This window comes from Geotrypetes seraphini, chromosome 1 (assembly GCF_902459505.1).
Source record: "Geotrypetes seraphini chromosome 1, aGeoSer1.1, whole genome shotgun sequence".
NCBI classification, from domain to species: Eukaryota; Metazoa; Chordata; class Amphibia; order Gymnophiona; family Dermophiidae; genus Geotrypetes; species Geotrypetes seraphini.
The window spans coordinates 522,993,150-523,013,788 of NC_047084.1; positions in this window are offsets into that span (position 1 = coordinate 522,993,150).

Genomic DNA, 20,639 nt, shown 5'->3' on the forward strand with positions numbered 1-20,639 from the left:
AATAAAATGCTAGCCGCGCATGCGCACTCTCGCCGCGTGTTCCCTGAGATCTGATCTGTCGCGCTGTGCTGGCGAGAGTGCGCATGCGCGTACAACATCACCAGCCAACGATCGGCTCCACAAGCCTCTCCCAGCCAGCTGACAATCGCCTTCACAAGCCGGGACTGGGGCACAAAGAGCGCCTCCTGCCCCCCCCCCCCCCCCTCCGGGACGAACCGAGAAATGGAGCCGGGCCGCCCTCTGCGACAGACCAGAGGAGTCCGAGTCCTTTGCCCATCCCCCTTCCCTTCCCGCGGACCCGACTACGAACCTGGCGATTCAAGCAGCGTGTGCAGCAGTCTTCACATGCTGCTTCGGGCCCTTCTACTGCTCTGATTTGCTCTGCCGTGTCTCTGATGATGTCATCAGGGACGTGCCAGAGTAAATCAGGGCAGTAGAAGGACCCGAAGCAGCATGTGAAGACTGCTGCACACGCTGCTGGAATCACCAGGTTCGTAGTCGGGCCCGCGGGAAGTGAAGGGGGGGTGGCAAGGACTCTCTATCCCAGTAAAGAACAAACGGCAGAGACCGGGCCTGTACTATCTCCCGTGGATAGGGGGAGCAGAAAGAGGTGCTGATGGACAGGAGGGAAAAAAATAAAGGGAGGCCTACTGCTGGACAGGGGGAGCAGGAAGAGGTGCTGATGGACAGGGGGGGTGGGAATGAAAGGAGACCTACTGCTGGACAGAGGGAGCAGGAAGAGATGCTGATGGACAGGGGGAGCAGGAAGAGGTGCTGATGGACAGGGGGGAGGTAAAACAAAGGGAGAAGGGCTGCTGCTGGATAAGGGGAGCAGTGAAGGGGTGGTGGTGGACACAGGGGAGGTAAAAAGAAGGGAGAATGGAAAGGGGGAGCACGCAAGGGGTGGTGGTGGACAGCCAAAAGAAAGAAAGAAAGAAAGACAGAAATACAGAAAGCGGCTAAGGAGACAGAGAGAGAAAGAAATAAAGATAGACACACACATATATTCTAGCACCCGTTAATATAACGGGCTATAAAGCTAGTACAATATATACTGTGAAGACTACTCTGCCCCTTACCCTATGGGTTTAGTGTGGCTGGTTTAATGTGGCGCTTTTGACCCGCACACCGGAAATCGACCCGGTATTCTAGTTTAACTGATCAATTGTCCTTTTTGTTTGCTCTGTATATTTGCTTGTATGTCTTTTAAAGTTTTTTTGCTCTGAGGTTTTATTGCCTTTTAAATTTTTTTAGTTATGCTTTTTACCTGCTGCTGACTGTCCCGCCGTTTTTTTTCTTTTAGACTCTCCTGAATACAGATCGCTTCTGACCCACATACCGGAAGTTGACCCAGCAGTCTAGTTTAAATTCAAGTCCCTTGCAGCGCACGCCAAAGGAGCGAACTTAAGGAGTATTTCATGCTCCTTAATGCGCGCCTTTGTACGCAATATGAGGGTGCATTTTTGTAGGAACCATGTTACTACTCTGTACAACCTTACTTTTAATCTTCTTGGACCAGCCCTTCCCCACTACTCTCCCTTCAATTGCAGAGGAATCCATCCTAGTCATCTGAGGTTGGCATCCTCTATCTTATAAAAGCTACCAAAAGCCAAACTTTTGTGGTCGGATTTTAAAACCTACCACCTGTTTAGACACTTTCCACTCAATCGGCCATCTCACTTCCTTAGACAACAGTCTTTCAAACGGTCTAATTAACGTCTGATCCATTAAAAAAAAAAAAAAAGTTCTCATTTAGTTAGAGATCTAATAACCCTTCGTCAGTTAAAAATATTATGCATCATGGAATCTTGGCTAAGTGATGGCAAGAAAACCTATTTTATTCAGGCATGTTCTCCAGGCTTTACCTTTCACCTACAAAATAGGCAAGGCAGGAAGGAAGGAGGCTTTGCAATCATCTATGATTCATCCTTAGGAATCACATTTGAAAAAAATTCTAATTTTCAACACTTGGACTTTATGCATTTCACGCTACTAGCTTCCACTCCGCTTGACTTCGGCCTTTTGTATTTCACCATCTGTTACCAAAGACTCCCTTCTGCTTCTGCAATCACTTATTTTCGATTTTGGACCTCAGTAAGTAATCATATTCTTCTAGGAGGTTTTAATATTCATTTTTATGATCTCAGTAACTCACACACTTCAGATATTCTTTCTTTTACTTCTGATCTCACATTATCCCCTCTGTTATCTGGCACCACATACTCTGCTGGTCATACAATAGACATGGTCTTCATCCCAAATTCTCTAATTCACAACTTTCAGCTTATGAGCTCATTCCTTCCTTGGACAGATCCAGTAGCGTACTAAGGGGGGGGGGGAGGTCCGCCCCGGGTGCCAGCCCTGAGGGGGTGCTCTCGGCCTTGCCGTTCAGTCCCCCAACCCCCGAAGGACCGCTCACCCCACTGACCTTCCTGCACCACCTATGAAGCAGCCCGCAGCAGGATCGCGATGTCAGCGATCCCTGAGCTGCTTGGGTGCTGCTTCCTGCGCCGCGGTCCCGCCCCTCCTCTGACATCAGAGGAGGGGCGGGACCGTGGCGCAGGAAGCAGCGCCGAAGCAGCGCAGGGATCGCTGACAACGCGATCCTGCTGCAGGCTGCTTCATAGGTGGTGCAGGGAGGCCAGGGGGGCGAGCGGTCCTTCGAGGTGGGTCGGGGCATCAGGCCTTCAGGGTGGGGCGGGCGGGCAGGCAGGCAGGCAGGCTTTCAAGGGGAAGAGGGGTGAAAGGCAGGCAGGGGGGGGACAGGCAGGCCTTCAAGGGGACAGGCCTTCAAGGGGGGGACAGGCCTTCAAGGGGGGGGACAGGCAGGCCTTCAAGGGAGGGGGACAGGCCTTCAGGGGGTGTGCAGACCTTCAAGGGGGTGCAGGCCTTCAAGGGGGGACAGGCCTACAAGAGGGTGGGACAGGCCTACAAGGGGGTGGGACAGGCCTTCAAGGGGGGACAGGCCTTCAGGGGGGTACAGGCCTTCGTGGGGGTGCAGGCCTTCGGAGGGGTGCAGACCTTCAAGGGGGTGCAGGAATTCAAGGGGGGGGGACAGGCAGGCAGGCCTTCAAGGGGGGGCAGGCCTACAAGGGAGGGGGGACAGGCCTTCAAGGGGGGGACAGGCCTACAAAGGGGTGGGAAGGGCTTCAAGGGGGGTGCAGGCCTTCAAGGGGGGACAGGCAGACCTTTAAGGGGGGACAGGCCTTTGGGGTGGACCCTGGTTTAGAAGTACACGGAGGGAAGGGGGTGTTCAAAGAGACATGCATATGCCAAACTTTGGGGGGGGGAAGAAATAATGGGTCTGAAAATAGAGGAGAGGGAGAGAGATGATGGACCATGGGATTTAGGGAGGGAAGGAACAGAAAGGGAGAGAAATTGGACACAAGGGATGGTGTGGAGGAGGGATAGAGATATTGGGTAGGAGGGTAATTGGGAAAAGAAAGGGAGAGATGGTGGACTCTGGGGTGGTGGGGAAGGAGGGAGAGATGCTGGATGAAAGGGTAGTTAAGAAAAGGTGGATCTGTGGAGGGAGATGAAAAAAAGGAAAGATACCAGACTTCCTGGGGAGGGAAGGGAAATGGAAAGGGAGGACAGAGTTGGCAGATGGATGGTTAGCATGCAGAAAGAAGAAAGAAGGAGACCCTGGCAAGCAAGTTATCAGAAGAAAACCAGAGCCTTGGACCAACAAGATTTGAAATATAACCAGACAACAAAAGGTAGAAAAATTAATTTTATTTTCTGTTTTGTGATTACAATATGTCAGATTTGAAATGTGTATCCTGCTAGAGCTGGTGTTGGACTGCAAACGTGAGCTAGGATTTAACAGAGAGAGGAAAAGTCCTTTTTGTTTCTTTATTTTATTTACACCACAGCGCCAGTGTGGTTAGGAGAAGCCAAAGGGGGTGAAAAAGCTATAAAACCCACCAGGATTTTTGAAAAAAATCACCCAACTGGGCAGGAAAATCGAATTGAAAAACCAATTCAATAGGCTGAATCGAATCAAATTTTTTTTTTTCCTGAATCTGGCAGCATTAGTTTGCGCTACTGTCTAAGACTTTAGGACCTGGGATTGGGGAGATATGGCATCCTCAGTACTTTATAATACAAGTGAAATGAGGATTTGGTAAGACTTTTGAAGGGTCTGCAGAAAAAAAATATTGTATAGGCCGGGGACATGAGACAGCAGGAAATGGGAACTTTTCTTCCTTCTATTTTTGTGAATGGATAGGCTGAGGATGTCAGAGAGTTCAGTTAAAATATGTGCTTTATAAGAAAATATAATAATGTGTTTTATAAAGTTTATAGCATAGCTGGCCTACCCAGTGAGGTGTTCCTAGTGGTGGTGGTGGCAGCGTGTCAATGTGTTGAGAGGAAGAGGTGCTCTGAGAAATTCTGCTGAGCAAACTCCGAGCCCATTTCCACCCCCCAGTTAGTCCACTCCACTCAACTGGTTCACACACTGAGTGGGTCTTTGGGTGTTGTTTTGGGATCTCTTCCAGTGGTTTATCAGTATCTCCTTCTGGTCCAAGGAAGGAAACTTTGTTATCCTTAGCATTGACCTACAGAATATGTTTGTAACAGCGCTGCTTGTGTGGCATTAGGCTATGTAGTGATCGAAAGAAAAAAACAGACCTTTGCACATTTTTGCACTATATGGTGGGTGTATGAGGAGATTCACATTTCCTGCACAGCTAAGTCCATGTGAAGTTACCTTGTGCTGTATTTGACATCTAGCAAGGTTTCTGTTTGAAAGGAAAGATCTAAACTTAAAAATGAAGTGGCCAGAAGTTATGGTAAAAGCAGATAGTGTAGCTGGTTTTAAGAAAGATTTGGACAAATTCCTGGAGGAAAAGTCCATAATCTGTTATTAAGACATGGGGGAAGTGTCTGCTTGCCCTGGATTGGTAGCATGGAATGTTGCTACTCTTTGGGTTTTGACCAGGTATTAGTGTCCTGGATTGGCTACCATGAGAATGGGCTACTGGGCATGATGGACCATTAGTCTGACCCAGTTAGGCTATTCTTATGTTATGTTCTCATCTGTAGGGGCCTTTGTTTTCACTTCTTATTTTAATGTATTTTTTTTCTGGGAACTTATCAGTGTTTTTTATAATGGGAACAAAATGGAAGAAAATTAATGTGTGTGGGATGAGGGAGTAACTAATTTCTTCAGCTAAATAATTCAATCCATCTCAACCAGACATAGGAGAACTCACGCACCATTCACACACCCTCCAACCAAAAACGTCAAAAGAAAAAAACTGTTCGACAACCTCCTAGCCATTCGAGCTGCATCACTCTACCCCCAACTCTACAACCTATTGACCTCGACCACAAACTACAAAACCTTCAAAAAAGAAATAAAAACCCTTCTATTCAAAAAACACATAAAACCGAACTAACACAATCAGAACTGTCCCAAGCATCACCTGCAACTACTCCATATGTACTTCTGATGTCATGACAATTCAGACATAATTTATGTTATGTTATGTTTGGAATATAAGAAAATTTTCACTGCCTGTTTCTATTCTGACCATTTATTCCGTTTCATGGTCATTACAAAAAAAATATTTTTTTACATGGGGGGGTGTCAAAAAATGATGGGCCCCGGGTGCCACATACCATAGGTACGCCACTGGACAGATCATTCTCTTATTTCCTTTAAAGTGGCCATTCCAATAATTAACTCAAAGTCCGCTCTCAGGAACAACATTTTTAGAGACTTAAGTAAATTCAACTCTACTAAGATAGTTGAGTCCATCAGTTTACAGTTGGATGATTTCTCATCTTTATCAATAGATGAGCAAACTGAACATTGGGCTGAGGCAATACAGAAACTGAGCAGGGAGACTTGTCTGGCGCTCATGCGCACTCCTACCAGCCACATCCCGACAGATCAGATCTCAGGGAAGCATGCGGTGAGAGTGCGCACACGCGGTGAGAGTGCGCATGCGCGCTTAGCATTTTATTATTATAGATATTTTTATGTAAACCGCTTAGGAATTTTTAAGCGGTATAACAAAGAAAATCAAGATATACGTTCCTACAAAATTAATATGTTATCTTTTCACTATCTACTATCACAGCCCACCTCTCCTACTACAGACACATTCTGAAGCTAGAATTAAAATAATCCATAAAAGAAAAATGTTCTTCTTTCTCTCAGGATGTGGACTTTATTGAAACTATTTCTATTTAATTTATTTCTTATTTTATTATGTATTTCTTATTCACATGTATTTAGTGTTAAATATAATATAATTAAATAATAAAAGATACTAAGGGGATGATTCTGTAAGTGGTGTCTGCTATTGCAGGCGCTTACAAAATGAACGCCTGATGCGTGTCAATCACCGACAGGCGCTGCTTTCAGAATCACGGCTTGACAGTACCAAAGGCCTACATTTTTGGCACCTAGGGTCATGTCAGAATTGTGGCCAGCGGCACATGATGACACTGAAGTCCAGCACTCCTCGTAACCATGCTCCCTTCCGGGCTTCCGTGCCACTATGTGCCGCTAGCCATCAGGGAGATATGTGCTGATCATGGAGGCCACTTAGCGGTTCTTATATTTGTTTTGTTAATCACCTTTTAACTGGTTTTAAATGGCGCAGTCACTTACAGTGTCATTTATCATCAATGAAAGCAATTAAGTTAGGCAGCAGTAGGATGTCTAGTAGAGAATGACACGGTGAAAAAATTGGTCCCCGTCACCGCCCCGTCCCCGTCTCACCATCCCCGTCACCGCCCCGTCCCCGTCTCACCATCCTCTTCACCGCCCCGTCACCGCCACTGCCACCCCATTCACCGCCCCGTCACCGCCACTGCAATCCCATTCACTTTTCTTTATTTACGTATAAAGGAAACATTCTTTAAAACTTTAAAACTTAGTTAAATATTAGTTAATAACTATACAAAAACAAAACACGCAGAGAAAAAATTAATTAATATAAATTCTCAAAACTGACACATTTTGATCACTAAATTTAAAATAGTTATTTTTCATACAGTTTTTCAATCACTAATCTTCCACCACCCCTGGGGCTAGCAATGCAAAAACAAACACGACATGTACTTTAAATGCTTACGGCTGCAAGTCTCCCCTCCCCCCAGCGATCACGGCAGGAGGGCACCCAACCCCTCCTGTAGACCCCCCCAACGGCCCTCCCGACAATCGCAGCAGAAGGGTACCCAACCCCTCCTGCCGGTCCTCCCAATGGCCTCCCCTAAGATCGCCGGCAGGAGGGTACCCAACCCCTCCTGCTGGACCCCCCCCAACGAACCCTCCCACCCCAGAACCCCCTTAGTCTTACTTTCCAAGTTGGACCGGACGGCTCCTCACACGTATGGCCAGCAGGCTTGCCTCCGTCCAAATGAGGCGGGCCCGCCCCTACCCTGCCCAACCCACAGGATCCTAGGGCCTGATTGGTCTAGGCACCTAAAGCCACTCCCGCTATAGGAGGGGCCTTAGGTGCTTGGGCCAATCAGGCCCTAGGATCCTGTGGGTTAGGCAGGGGAGGGGAGGGGCGGGCCCGCCTCATTTGGACGGAGGCAGGCCTGCTGGCCAGACGAGCGAGGAGCTGTCCGGTTCAACTTGGAAAGTAAGACTAAGGGTGGTGTTTCGGGATGGCGGGGTTTGTTGGGGGAGGGACCGGCAGGAGGGGTTGGGCACCCTCCTATTGGCGATATAGGGGGCCGTTGGGGGTGCCGGCAGGAGGGGTTGGGCACCCTCCTACCAGTGAGGGCGATCGTCGGGGGGGGGGCGGGTTCTATTGGCAGGAAGGGTTGATCTGACAAATGAGGAGCATGGTGAAAACACAGGTAAATTGCAGTTCCTAGAGGGGGGGACATTGGCCTGCGGGGACAAATCTATTCACCGTTTTTGCGGTCAGTGAAAGGATTTGTCCCCGCGTCTGCGGCGATTTGCTAATGAGGTCACCATAACCCGCAGCCAAACCGCAGCCACGCAGCGGTTCGCTGCGGGGATCGCTCCCCGTGTCATTCTCTAATGTCTACCACCGCCTAACTTTCGGTAGCACGATGAGAATCTGGCCCTAAGTGGACCACAGTTTTCCCAGATTTACAATATATCATATGTAAATGAAAAGAAAGAAATAACTCTAACAACAAAATATTGGGGGTCGAATAAGCCGAATTAGCCTTAGAATATAATGGGCGTGTTTGCATTTAGCGTGCGCTAAATTGGCTAACACGCCTTAGTAAAAGACTCCCATAGTTAATGACTCATAAGGTACTTTCTAAATTTTCTAAATTTAATGCAAAAAATATTCTATTCTAAAAGCAGCAGGCAGAGAATTCCAAAATTTTACAGCTATATAAGGAAAGGATGCTGTCAAAAATGTCTATAACATATTTTCAGAGGGAAAGAGAAGTAAAATATTTTTCTGAGAACATTGGCCCTTCAATAGCTTGACGCAAGAAGATAACTAGAAGGCAATCCATGGTGTACTCTAAACATCATGGTACATATCTTAAATTCACAGCAAGCACTAACTAGGAGCCAATGGAGTTTGCACAGATGAGATTCAATTCTATCATAACAGTTCAGGCCATAAACAGTTCTGGCCGCTGATTCTATAATAACTGAAGATGGTCATAAACATCTCAGAATAGCCTACATACAGTACAGCAAATTGCAATAAAGGACAGTATAACTGCCTGAACCAAAAGCTTTAAATGCTCTGCGAAAAGGTAATACTTTATTCAGTTCAGTTTCTTCAGCTTATAAAAAAAACTCCTCACATCAAATTATTCAGCTGATGTTTCATCAGTAGGCATGAACCTAAAATTACCTCAGAATGCAAAGAAATGGTTCCCATTTAAAGTAATCATAAAACAGCATAATTTCCAAAGGAGGATATGGTATTTATGGCAATTCAAACCACATCATCTTGATTTTTTGCATATTTAATTTTTTTCTAACCATATTCATCCACTCTTTCACTAAAGAAAAGGTATCCTGTATTACCATGTTTGAGAGTCAAAAGGAACCAAAAATATGATATCATCTGCAAATGTATAATAGCATATACCTGTTGCCATAACTAAATTAAACAAAATTGGGAGAGCAGGGATCCCTGAGGTACTTTGCATCTCAAATTCCATTCCTCTCATATGTTCCGATTTTAAGGTAAAAATCCTTTAAACCATTTTCCCACAAACTTTGTTGAGCCATGGCACACTAAACATAGTGGCCACGGCTTGAGGTATCCATAAGTACGCGGACGTTGCTGTGATGACTTCACGCAAATGTGTGGCATCATTATGTCGATGTCTGTGCATGCACAAAGGCCCTCCGGATGGGCCCTGAGCTGCCAGTGGGGGGGTGCCAGCAGGGAAGAGGGCCAGAGAAAAGGAGAGGCAATGGTGCCAACTGATTGCCTACAGGATGTGCCTTTTGCCCCAAAAGGCACGTCCTGTGGGCAGTCAGCTGGCGCCTCTCCTCCTCCCCTCCTCCTCAGTGTGTCGTGGCACACCTGAAATCTCAGGAGGTGCACTAGTGTGTTGCGGCATGCAGTTTGTGATACACTACTTTAAACTAATTGAAAACCATCTCAGATATACCTATAATATCCAAGAGGTAAGACAACAGCTCATGGTAAATCAGGTCAAAAACTAATTGATTGTCCAGCACCATAGTCAATTGAATATCCGATAATAAAACACCCAATAAGATTTCTGTGTTAAAACATTTCCTGAAAGCTGATTGAATCAGCATTAAGTTATCACGATCTTCCAGATAAACCAAATGTTGGCTAGCAACAATGCTCTCAACTATCTTAGCTAACAAAGGGATGCCAGCTATGGGCCTATAGTGATGCCTCAGTTCAGGATCCTCAACTAATTTTTATTTTTTAATTGGCTTAATCGGCATGGTAATTTACTGTGTCGGTTTTCAGCCAATCAAAAAAATAAATAAATAAATTAAATTAAAAAAATTAAACAATTTAAGAGTTTGGCACCTTCCCACACCAAGGTCATGCATTTGAGCTGCAATATCTTGCACGAACAGTACAGTTTAGGGGCTGAAGAACTTTGGGGCATAAAAGAGGATCTGAACTTAGATGTGATCATATGTGATGATCTTAAGGTGACCGATCAAATAGGAAAGGCAAATAGAAGTTTTCAAGTTTCAAGTTTTATTTAAAATTTGATAAACCGCCCATCAAGTTTCTAAGCGGTGTACAGTACATATTAAAATAATGAGAAGAATGTTTGGGTGCATAGCAAGAAGAATGGCCAGTAGGGGAAAGGAGTTGATAATTCCTCTGTATAAGACTCTGGTGAGACCTCATTTAGAATACTGTGTACAATTCTGGAGACTGCAGCTTCAAAAATATAAACAGGATAGAATATATCAAGTGGGCAGCTACCAAAATGGCCAGTAGTCTTTATCATAGAGCATATCTGAACAGACTTAAAGATTTCAATATGTATTCTACTACTACTACTATCACGTACTGTATCTGCAAGGCATATGCAGCGCTGTACATTTTAAGAACAAGAAGAAATTCTCCCCTCATACACAAGGGGTAGGGGGGCATAGATGGCGCACTAGATACAAACTAGAGAGTTGTGCGGGGACAGAAATTCCACCCATCCCCGCCCGTCCCCGCCAGGATCCTCTCCGTCCCCACCCATCCCCGCAAGGAATTACCTCCATCCCCGCCCGTCCCCATAAAAAGCAGAAATTACTTCTGACAGGATCATCAATTCCACAGTTTCTTTTGTGTTTGTGCTGCTGTTTTCCTTGTGGAATCTCTTTGGTGGAACCCTTTTTTAGTTTTCTGTTCAAGTAATTAACTTATAAACCCCCTCTTTTACTAAGGCTGGCGTGTCCATTATATTATATGGACGAACCCTGCTTCCAAAGCCTTCCATCCCCATGGGAGTCCCATTGGCTAGAGGGGGGGGGGTTCCGTGGGAGTCCCGTGGGTTAGGGGGGGTTTCCACATTACCCCCGCAGGACCCACGGGATTCCCGCGATCCCCGTTTCCATGCAGACCTCTAATACAAACTAATAAATTATTGTGGAAAGGGGAAGTCCTCAGTCTCACAGCCCGCAATGGGAATTCAACCACAATGCACAGCTGCCACAAAATTACACCCAAACAGGTGTTACATGTGAAACATCCTTGGATGACCCCTTTTAAAAAAAAAAAAAAAAAAAAAAAAAACCAACACAAAACTATAGTGCACTAAACAAAAGTGCTAAATGTGAATAAAGTGCAAAGAAATCAAACAGTCAATAATTATTCATCAATTTAAGCTGCCTCTGCCCCTCAGCCCGAGGGTGTACAGCGACCAAAGTCCATCCAGGCCACACTCGAGATCAGAATGTTGGAAAAACAATGCTTTAAAATTCAGCAAGGTACTTATCTTCTCCCACTAAAGTGAAAATTAAAGTCCAAAAGCTACGTGCTCGTAATGTCCAACAGGGCTCCATTTCGGAGGCTTACATGACCCCCTTCCTCAGGAACTCATACTGCTAACGCTGCTTGCTTCGAAAAGAAAATACAGTGATCAAGGAGAATGGGTACGAGGGGAGAATTTCTTCTTGTCCTTACATTATATACTCCGTTGGGTTTGTTTCATTGTAAAGCGCTGTACATTTTGACATTTAATAGATGGTCCCTGCTTGGAAGATCTTATAATCTAAATTGGACAGACAAACATGACATATAGGGTTGGAGGATGTAGAACTCAAGGTGAGAGGAGTTAGGAGTTGAAAGCACTCTCAAAGAGATGGACTTTTAACTTGGCCTTGAACACTGCCAGCGATAGAGCACGCTGTAGGGATTTGGATAGTTTGTTTCATGCATACAGCACAGCAAGATAGAATGGACGGAGTCTATAGAGATGTTTGGACAGTTTGTCTCCCCGGGTGCGTAGTCGTATCTTGAATAGACTGCGGTTGTATTCCAGTCCGCCTGTCTGATCTGGAGGAGGGGGGCTGGGGGGGTTGGGGGATGAGGGGTTCTGGGGGGGTCTGCTTTGGGGGGGCTGGGGGTTTGGGGTTCTTTGTAACCTGAGAGGACATAAGAGTCCGGTCCTCTTGGGGGGTGGGGAGCCCTGTTTTCTTTAGTTGGGGTAAAACTGCTATATTTTTGTCTGCTGTTTGCATTTGTTATGGTTTGTTGCTTAATAAAAACAGATTTCAACTAAATGCCTCCATGGCATAAATGTACAGGAGATAAGTTTCTTTCAATTGAAAGGAAGTCATGGAATGAGGGAGCAATGGATGAATGTGAAAGGGAACAGACTCAGAAGTAAGCTGAAAAATTACTTCTTCATGGAAAACATGGTGAATTCGTTGAATAGTTGAAATCTGTCTTTGGAGGTAATGGAGATGAAAACTATAATTGAATTAAAGAAAGCTTAAGACAGGTACATTCGATCTTTAAGGAACAGGAAGGGATAGCAGATAGGATTAATGGCCAGATTGGATAGGTGATATGGTTTTTAGCTGCCTCTGCTTTTCTATTTTTTTTTCTCTGTTTCTATTTAAAAATATGGGATGGGGGGTCTTAATTTTTTTGTTTCATTTAATCATATATATTTTGAATAAAGGAGTTTCCTTTGTAATCATTTTCTTATTTTATGCCATGTACAAAAAGTTGAAAATTGTTGCCGCTATAAGAAATGAGACCTGGGAGGCCAAGATGGCTGGTGACTGACTTAGCTGAGCGTCACGCGTCGGTGAGCTCGCTATACTTTTAACCTTTGCCGGAGTAAATTTATCTTAAACTTATGAGATGCCCAAACAGAGAGGAAGGAGTTCAGCTGTGGCCTTGCGGATCTCCGGAGCAGTCGGTTTGGGCAACATAGAGGAGCTTATCCGCTGCATGCAGGGCGCCCTTCAGCCACCGGAGGCTGTCCTGCTAGAGATGACCCGAATGGGTGGAATGGAGGCGATCTCTCTGGGACTGGAGACCACGCTAAGCCCTGACATGAGGGCGCCACCCCCATGCCCTCAGGTTACCAGCTCCCCGCAGGCAGAGGAGTTCTCTGAAGAGGGAGCTTGTCCTGCTCTGGAGGCCAGTGAAATCTTTGAAGGGAGCTTGGAGTCAGAATGATAATGACAGTTGTAAGAGAGTTCAGGCGCAGGGACTGAGGAGTCAATTTCTGAAGGGGATGGACGAATGCAGGAGAGTGATCAATGAGGAGAACCACCAGCTTGAGAGAAATTTGCAGTACCTTTTCATCAACTTCAAAAACCCTGAGAGGTAACATTAGACTCTATCTTGGACCTGGTAGCTAGTATCTCAAATTTAATAAAACCTCAGTTTTGTCAAATAGAAGAGAAAATAAAAGTTCATACTAATGATATTCAGAACTTGAAATTAGAAGTATTAGAGTCAAAAAAAGCAATTGTCAGCATTAACCAGGAGATATCAAAGACCAAACAGCTTCAAGAGTCATTTATTAAAGATAACGCCAATCTCAGGCTTGAGTCTTTGGAAAATTTCTCCCGTAGCAATAACTTAAGATTGGTGAATTTTCCTAAAGTCACAATGATTACTCCTCAGGAGAATGCTGAAAAGATATATGTTGGAAATGTCTGAGGAAGGGATACCTCTGTTTACACAGGTTTACTATCTTCCCAATAACCAGCAGAAACAACAGCAAGAAGATGTACAGGAAACTTTGGATGTGTCCACCTTATTGGAATCTTCCGATAGGGAAAGGGTAATACTTGCAACTTTATTACTAATCGTAACTTTGGCCACAGATAAAAACTGGTTATTGAGACTTTTCTTCAGAAATAAGCAGAAACAATTTTTAGGAATGCAGATACAAATGTACCCAGACCTTGCCAGAGATACCCAGAGACGTCATAAAGAATTTTTACTTTTAAAGTCTGGAGTGTTAGCCTTAGGGGCAACGTTTTATTTGCGTCATCCATGCAAATGTATTGTTTATTATTCTTTACATCCTTTCCATTGCAAATGCAAGCAGTGTCTTACTTCCGGTTCACCACACAATTGTTTCCCACGTACACACCTTTATAGGACTCCCAGGGACCCCTGAAGAAGACTTTTTGTCGAAACGCGGACCGTGTTGGGTCCTGTATCCCTAGCGGACTAGGTCCTTTAAGGCTCTTATGTGGATGATTTACTTTTATGTGGATGGAATTATTTTATGTAGATGATTTTAGTGTACCTTTGGAACTTTGATACTTTCAAATAAAGTCAATTTGGGAACATCGTCACTCCAAAGAGTTTTTTTGGTTTTCTATTATTCTTTACAAAAATATGTCTTTTTTGAACCTTTCCAGCTGACGGCTTTCCTGTCTGGAGACTGGAGAAAGAAAAAGATAAGACCTAGCCCTAGATAAGATGGATTTATAGGTTGCCCCGAGTTCAGTTTGTTTTAGCTATAGAATTCTTCATTATATATTCTTTATTAAGGGCTCCTTTTACAAAGGTGCGCTAACGTTTTTAGCGCACGCACTGGATTAGCGCACACTATAGCACATGCTACCCAAAAAACTACCGCCTGTTCAAGAGGAGGTGGTAGCGGCTAGCGCACGGCATTTTAGCGTGCGTTATTCCGTGCGTTAAGGCCCTAATGCACCTTTGTAAAAGGAACCCTAAATTCGCTCTTGTTCCATCTTGGTTCTAAAGGAGGACTTGAGTTAAAATTTAAGTAAATTTTATATTCTTGATTTAATTCTTGATTAGTATGGATATTTACTTCTGACTTAAATTTTACTTTCTGTATAAGTTTATACTTGATAATAATTGTAAAACAATAAATAAAATAATAAAAAAAGAAATGAGACCTGGCCTGCTAAATTAGGATACTACTTAGGGAATAGAGATTACCTATTTTTGGTTAGTCAAATTATAAGGTATATATACCAATTTGCAGTGATCCACAAATGACTGCTGTCTCACCTTAATTTGTACTGTTAGTAAATATACCTTATTAATTTCAGTAGGTCTGTTTACTAAGAACACATGTTAACTTGCCAAAGCATGTTATTCAGAAAGTAATGAAACATAGAAACATAGAAAGATGACGCAGAAAAGGGCTATAGCCCATCAAGTCTGCCCACTCTACTGACCCATCCCCTTAAGTCTATGCCCTAATGACCAATACCTTAACTTGACCCTTGTAGGGATCCCACATAGGTATCCCATTATTCTTAAAGTCTGGCACGCTGCTGGCCTCGATCACCTGCACTGGAAGCTTGTTCCAGTGGTCAACCACTCTTTCCATAAAGAAATACTTCCTGGTGTCGCCATGAAATTTCCCGCCCCTGAGTTTGAGCGGATGCCCTCTTGTGGCTGAGGGTCCTTTGAGAAAGAAAATATCATCTTCCACCTTGATACATCCTGTGATGTATTTAAATGTCTCAATCATGTCTCCCCTCTCCCTACGTTCTTCGAGAGTGTAGAGCTGCAATTTGTTCAGTCTCTCTTCGTACGAGAGACCCTTGAGCCCCGAGATGGGTGCAGAGATGAGCCACGAAACTAATAAAAGGTGTGGAGAATTTGAGCTACAAAGAACGCCTCGAAAAATTGGGATTGTTCACCCTCCAGAAGAGAAGGCTGCGAGGGGATATGATAGAGACTTTTAAAATACTAAAAGGTTTCGACAAAATAGAGCAAGAAACTTTGTTATTCACATTGTCAAAAGTGACTCGAACAAGAGGTCATGAACTGAAACTGAGGGGCGGAAGACTCAGGACTAATGTCAGGAAGTTCTGCTTCACACAGCGAGTGGTGGATGCTTGGAATGCTCTCCCGGAGGAGGTTAGAAACATAAAAACATAGAAAGATGACGGCAGAAAAGGGCTATAGCCCATCAAGTCTGCCCACTCTACTGACCCACCCCAATAAGTCTGAATGCTAATGACCCAGTTCCTTAACTCGACTTCGTAGGGATCCCACGTAGATGTCCTATTTATTCTTGAAGTCAAGCACGCTGGTGGCCTCGACCACCTGCACCGGAAGCTTGTTCCAGTGATCCACCACTCTTTCCGTGAAGAAATACTTCCTGGTGTCACTACTAAATTTCCCCCCTCTAAGTTTAAGCGGATGCCCTCTTGTGGCCGAGGGTCCTTTGAGAAAAAGGATGTCATCTTCCACCTCGACACGTCCTGTGATGTATTTAAATGTCTCAATCATGTCCCCCCTCTCCCTGCGTTCCTCTAGAGAGAAGAGCTGCAATCTGTTCAGTCTCTCTTCGTACGAGAGACCCTTGAGCCCCGAGATCATCCTAGTGGCCATCCGCTGAACCGACTCGACTCTAAGCACGTCTTTACGGTAATGTGGCCTCCAGAATTGCACACAGTACTCCAGATGAGGTCTCACCATGGTTCTGTACAGTGGCATTATGACTTCTGGTTTCCGGCTGACGAAACTTCTATTGATACATCCCATCATTTGTCTTGCCTTGGATGAGGTCTTTTCTACTTGTTTGGCCGCCTTCATGTCTGCACTGATGATTATTCCCAAATCTCGTTCTGCTGAGGTCTTAGCCAATGTTTCGCCATTTAAGGTGTAAGTTCTAGGATTCAAGGGCAAGTTGGATGCACACCTTCTTGCAAATCACATTGAGGGATACGGGTGAACAAGGTGTCAATTAGGGAACACCTAGCTTAGCCTCCGCATGTACGGGTCGCTGGACAAGATGAACCTAGGGTCTGATCCGGTAAAGGCATTTCTTATGTTCTTATGTTCTTATGAGATCATCCTGGTGGCCATCCGCTGAACCGATTCGACTCTGAGCACATCTTTACGGTAATGTGGCCTCCAGAATTGCACACAGTATTCCAGATGAGGTCTCACCATGGTTCTGTACAATGGCATTATGACTTCAGGCTTCCGGCTGACGAAGCTTCTGTTGATACAACCCATCATCTGCCTTGCCTTAGATGAAGCCTTCTCCACTTGATTGGCAGTTTTCATGTCCACACTGACGAATACTCCTAAATCTTGTTCTGCTGAAGTCCTAGCTAAAGTTTCTCCATTCAAGGTGTAAGTTCTACATGGATTTCTGCTACCGAGGTGCATGACCTTACATTTTTTAGCGTTGAAGCCCAGCTGCCAGGTCGAGGACCAACTTTCCAATGTAAGCAGGTCCTGTGCCATACTATCCTGCAAATTACATTCACTTACTATATTACATAGTTTGGCGTCATCAGCGGATAATGTTATTTTACCTTGAAGCCCCTGAGTCAGATCCCCTATGAATATGTTGAAAAGGAGTGGACCCAGGACTGAGCCCTGCGGTACTCCGCTGGTCACCTCCGAAGTCTTAGAGAGGGTACCGTTAACCACCACCCTCTGAAGTCTGCCACTTAGCCAATCATTGACCCATGCAGTTAGTGTCTCTCCTAGCCCCATCGATTTCAGCATCATAATTTCTCGGTAAATATATTCTTTATCAAACTAGTGAATCTAGCTAGCCATATTTCGCCACACTGAGAGAGGCTATTTTACTCTGTTGGATTCAGCTAAGTTCTAAGAGGCCCTTTTACTAAGCATAGCTTGTACTAATGCAGTGGTCCCCAACCCTGTCCTGGAGGACCACCAGGACAATCGGGTTTTCAGACAAGCCCTAATGAATATGCATAAGAGAGATTTGCATATAATGGAAGTGACTGGCATGTAAATCTGTCCCATGCATATTCACTAGGGCTTGCCTGAAAACCTGATTGGCCTGGTAATTCTCTAGGACAGGGTTGGGGACCACTGCACTAATGGAAGCAGCATGCACTAAGGGCCAGATTCTGTAAATGGTGCCTACACTGGCAAGTGGCTGCAAAAACAGTGCCGTTCATGTTTCAATCACAAGTGGGCGCAGCTAACAGAATTGCGGCTACAGAAACACTTAGGCACCTGTAATGTAGGCCAGGATTTTAATGGCCCAAGTTTGACTGCGAATCGTGGCTGATGGCGCCTAAGGTCATCTGTACCCCTAACCACCCCTATTTTGACCTTAGGTGCAATTTCGGCATCTACTTTTTTTTTTAAACAAGGTTTTAACCATTTTTTAAGAGCGCAATTACTGCGCTGATTAAAACCAATTAAAGCAATTAAGTTATACAGTGATAGGGTGCCTACTGCCGCCTAACCTATAGTGCCATTTCTAGAATCTGGGCCTAAATGCTAAAGAAGCCCGTAGGTATAATATGGGCTTCTTAGCATTTAGCATGCACTAAGCATTAGTAAAAAACTCCTAAGTTAGGGCCCCTTTTACAAAGCAATGGTAGCAATTCCCACATGGCAAATGCAGCACGGCCCATTCAGTTCTTATGGCTTCAGTGCATTTGCCATAGAATATTCACTACTGTGGCTTTGTAAAAAAGTAAGGTTACCAGATGTCCGGATTGGCACTTTCTCCGGGTTTTGAAAAGCCTTCTGAAATCATGTCGGGCAGAAAGGAAGTCCGTGCTTGCGCGGACGCAATGCGGTGACATCTCGTGCATGTGGGTGTGGCATCATTGCATCGTGTCCACGCAAGTGTAGATGCTATCTGGGGGGGCGAGGCTGGGGGCGGGACAACCTGGGACAGAGGCGGATTTGGGCAATCTTGGGGGCATGACCATGGGTCTGGATTTTCCCGAAGGAAAATCTGGTAACCCTATAAAAGGGGTCCTACTGAAAAATCACCCTCTCAGGCCCTCAAGGTCTGAGGTTTTAAAACTTTGCATTAATGAACAATATAGTACATTACTTATAGCTTGTAAAATAAAACATTTAACAAACCTAGAGCCCCTGAAAAATTTTCATTATACGCTATGACAGATGTAAACCAATAAGCATGTTTACATTCATGCCCAGAAGGCATGATATGCAGTTATTTGAATCAAATCTTAATGGTAATTAACTGATGGCCTATTAATTGAATTGTCCTTAATAATCCAGAAAAGAACTCCTGTTCACATCCTACACCTGACTGAAGCTTCGCAGCCTGAATTAGCTCCCAGTGGCAGAAATAAGGCAATCAAGCTGGGTCATGAAACTAATTGTGTTTTGTGAGGGTGAAAATTCTCTGTACCTGAGCATGGGTATCGCTGCATGATAGATGAACACTTAACACAGAGTATTGTGCTCTTTCATCTCTGTCACTGGTTATTTATTCTGGATCTGCTTCTAAATTATTCATTTTCTTTAAGCAATCAATATTAATAATCTGATTTGCTCCCTGGAATTTTTAGTCACACTTCTGTTTAACTGACTGTAAATAAAGGTCACTGGGAGGCATCCTGCTGCCGCTCTGAAGGTCCTTGCCTAATTAATTCCCAACCGTTGCAATCAAGTTCCACAATTAGCTGCCTGGTTATGAGGTGATTTGCTCAATCTTCTAGCAAACATGATGCTAAAAAGATTTGGTTGTTCGTTAGGGATTCTATTCACCTCATTTAAAAAAAAAATATTTTTATGGCCTTTGGAAAATTTGTGTCAATAGTTATTGATACTGTGCAAAAGTCACTATAGAGGCATTATATCAATTTTTCGCTCACCAAGGGGTTATTTTACTAAGCTATGATAGGCACTAATGTAGCTTATGTTCTAACAATTTTTACTAAATTTTTGCACAGAGCAAAGTTACAACAAGAAAGAACAGAACAGATTACAAACTTCAAAACAGAACTTCGCCGCTAAAGAAAAGCGAAAATTATACAGGTATCTGAGTATCCCCCTTATCCCACCCCTCCACCCCCATCCCTCATGGACCTCTCCCTCCCCCCTCCCCCGTTATGACCTACCATATCCTATATGGATAATCTAGAAAACTCAGAGTACTAAAAGATCCCCCAAAAGAGGGGAAAAGACCAGATCCCAGGGCTGGTCTCTTATAATCCTGGGGGCACTCAACTATCAAAGGCATCCCCCTCCAAAATTCCCCCTCATCCCCTACCCCCACCCAAGGATAGATCAAAATCAATTCCTGCTAGGTGTCTAGCCGACCCACTGACAATTCAGTGCTTACTGTAACTTAAAATGCCTTACTGCAGGTCATGATCAGGTATCCCGCAATAATTTGGGCATCAGCATGTGTTTCCCATGAATTAAAAAATAAATGATAATTTTTAGCACTTGTGCAAGTCAGGAGGCAGAGAGTAGGCATGTTCTGTGCTAATTGATTAGCACAGCTACATCAGCAAATATGAACTGATTAGCGCATGGTTAGCACGTGAGCCCTTAATGCATATACAATAGGTGGCAGTAGGCGCTCATACACGAATGGCCACAAGCTAATGATAAAATTAGTGTGTGACCATTCATTCAATAAATAGAAAAAAAATTGGCCATTTTACTCATGGCCTTAGTGCAGGGGTTTATGTTTATTAAAAGCTTTGGAATAATCTGGCTGAACAATTGAGAATAAATAATAACTTTCAGAGTTTTAAAAGATTATTAAAAACATCTCTTTTTATAGAAATGTTTTAAGTGGTTAAGAACCAGTGTCTAAAGGAATGATGTGATTAATAGTTTTGTTTTATTGTGTTTTATACTGTCTTTTGGTGTTTTTATCTTATGATTATGTTTGTTGGGTTTTTTTTGTAATCCGCTTAGGTATAAGCAGAATATAAGTTTTTTAAATAAATAAGCATGCTCTAAGACAGTGCCTCTCAAATTTTCTCGAGCCGG